Consider the following 2,870-nt stretch of genomic DNA (forward strand, 5'->3'; position numbering starts at 1 on the left):
GGAAAATGGTGGAAAGAAGCAAAAGACATCCCAACATTTCAGTTCAGTGAAATATCACCCGACAAATGTAGAAACGACGACGATCAATGTGTAGAGGAAAGGGACTCTTACATTGAGGCAAAAGTCGAAATCCTTCTTAGAGAAGGTGGAATCATGTTAGACACTGACACCTTCATACTAAAACCATTCGACAATCTGTTACGTTACGACTGTGTTCTAAGTCGTGGGGCGAAGGGGCTGAATCTTGGCGTACTCGTAGCCAAGAAGGACGCAAAATTCTTAAAGATGTGGAAGAAGAGTATGGAAGAGGAAGACTACCCAGCGCCAGAGAAAGTTATGGCAAGGCATCTGGACTTGATACACGTTGAAGATACCAGTTTGTACAGGCCGAGTTGGACGGACGGCTGGGATCCTCTAAGCATCTACTACAAAAACGTTGACCTAGATTTCAACTACGCAATCAAGCTAGAATACGACAAGTACAATCTAGAAGAGACGCCGGAGACCATCCGAAATCTTGACACCTCTTTTGGTCACCTGGCAAGAAGCGTGTATCTAACATCTGCCAAAGATGCTGTTAAAAGTCAACGACCAGCAATATCTTCTAACGCGAATGTCGTTGTCCCGAATGAGGTGCATTTTGTATGGTTTCACGGCTCGAGTAGAGGTAGCAAGTTTGAGTTCAGGCATTTCCTCAGCGTCAAAGCTGCCTGGGACAACATGGGAGCCGAGAAGGTCTACTTTCACACGGACGCTAGCTTCGACGGAGTCTGGTGGGACAGAGTCATCGAAAGAGAAAACGTCAAAATCGTCCCGGAAAAACCGTTAGAATCTCTAGATGGGGTTCCTGTAAAAATTCCCGATCACCAAGAACTTGCCACCGCCCTAGACATTCTAAAAGGGAGAGGTGGCATTTATATCAACATTGACGTCATTGGACTGAAATCGTTTGAACAATTGCGTCATTATGACGTCACCATGGGTAGAGATATACAGGGACTCAGCAGCGCTGTGATTTGCTCCAAGCCAGGCTCGGAGTTTATCAAATTGTGGACGGAAAGTTTCAAAAAGTTTGGCGAGGGACAATGGGACGCTTTTGCTTCAGAAGAACCGTTTCTTCTTGCAAACGAAAACCCGCACCTTCTTCGTATCGAAGAACACAGCCTTTTCAGACCGGAGCTTTCCCAGTGGAGCGATCTGGACGAGCTCTACACCAAGAATGTCTCTGTGGAAAACAACTTCGCCATCCAGCTTTTCTACGACAAGTTGGGAAAGCAGATCGATCAGTATGACATACTAGGGATGGAATCCACCTTTGGATGGGTGGCGCGAAAACTGTTCTACAGGTAAGCTTTCTGTAATACCAGTATTGCTTTTAATACTTGATACGAATAAACCAAATCAAACTATGTGAATTCCATTTTACCTAACTTGGCTAGTTTAATTTTTAGCCTATACAACTGCACATTATATAAATAGGAAATCTTAACAAATGGGGTATCCCAGTAAATAGGTCCTTTCTACCAAATTAACAATGACAATGACAATGACAATGACAATGATCTTTATTTGCATGACCTTGCCCATATGGGCTAAATGCAGTAGTTACATAAAACGTTTCTGTAAAGAATCTTTACAGTGTCTAGTGGGAGAGACAGAACAACTAAGGCTATGCTACACTATAAGTACATCTATCATTTACAAAATAGTCAAATATGTAATGCTATACTATTCTACAATTTACATGTCTCTTTCCTCTTCTTGAAACAAGTGTATATGAATTCACAGAGTTTTTGCAGTACAATGTTGTCAGATGATTTCATTATGTATACAAAAAGCTCATCTTTTACTAACTGTTTAGCTCGTGTATCAAAATTCAGGGCATTAATAAAAGAATTACGTATATCACTATATAACTCACACTCCAATACAAAATGAACTTCATTTTCAATATCTTTGGCGTTACAAAGTGTACAGATTCTATCACTCGGAGGAGTCCGGTTGTATCTTCCTACTTCTATTTGTAAAGGGTGATCACTAATTCTTAATTTAGCCATGGCTCGGCGATGGCTGAAATTATGTATATTTAGGTACTGTTCTCTTTCGTATGTGTCTTTGAACTTCCTGTACGTTCTTAGTTTGTTTCCTTGATTTTCCTTTTTTCCATTAGAGTTGAGTTCGGAATTGAAAGTCTGTAGATATATGTCTTTCAATCTTTGTTTCACTTGCGACTGAGCTGATGGTATATTATAGTCTTGGTTCAACAGTAGGTACCCATAACCAGACTCCTCGAGAATCTTACTTACATTTGAAAGCCAACATGGTACCTTACGTCGGTGTAGATCTTGTTGTACAAGGAGTGCTTGATATTGTAAACTATTTGTTGGTACTTCTCTAGTTAACCTGCTATAATAAGAGTAGAGCCTGCTGTAAGCCTCGATCCGCAAAGGAAACCTGCCAAGTTCCGCTCTTGTGGCGAGGTTACTAGCATTTCTTCTTACTCCAATGATAGCTTTACAGAATTTCAAATGTGCTTGCTCTAGTGGGGAATTATCATTTAAACCAGCATTGCCCCACACTTCTGCACCATACAACAATATAGGTACAATACATGCATCAAATAACTTACATTGCAGTGATACTGAGGGATTATTTTCGCCCAGAGTTGTTCTAATGCTAAACATCGCTCTTAGCGCCTTCTTTTGGAGGGTTTTCATGGCTGTGCTGAAGTTACATCCCGCTGTGAATACCACGCCTAAATAACAATATGAGGAGACTACATCTAGGTCTTTGTCTAATAAATAGAATTTAAAGTTTGACAATATTTCTCCTCTTCTATTAACAACAAACGTTTCGGCCTCTCCAGGAAA

General features: G+C 40.7%; 1 protein-coding gene across 1 annotated transcript in view; it reads right to left on the minus strand.

The window, feature by feature from the left end:
• LOC118426856 (probable phospholipid-transporting ATPase IF) overlaps window positions 1-2,870 on the minus strand; it is a gene marked incomplete in the record, with an annotated part of 86,611 nt that overhangs the window by 15,642 nt on the left and 68,099 nt on the right.

The sequence above is a fragment of the Branchiostoma floridae genome, chromosome 12, assembly GCF_000003815.2.
Source record: "Branchiostoma floridae strain S238N-H82 chromosome 12, Bfl_VNyyK, whole genome shotgun sequence".
Taxonomy (NCBI): domain Eukaryota; kingdom Metazoa; phylum Chordata; class Leptocardii; order Amphioxiformes; family Branchiostomatidae; genus Branchiostoma; species Branchiostoma floridae.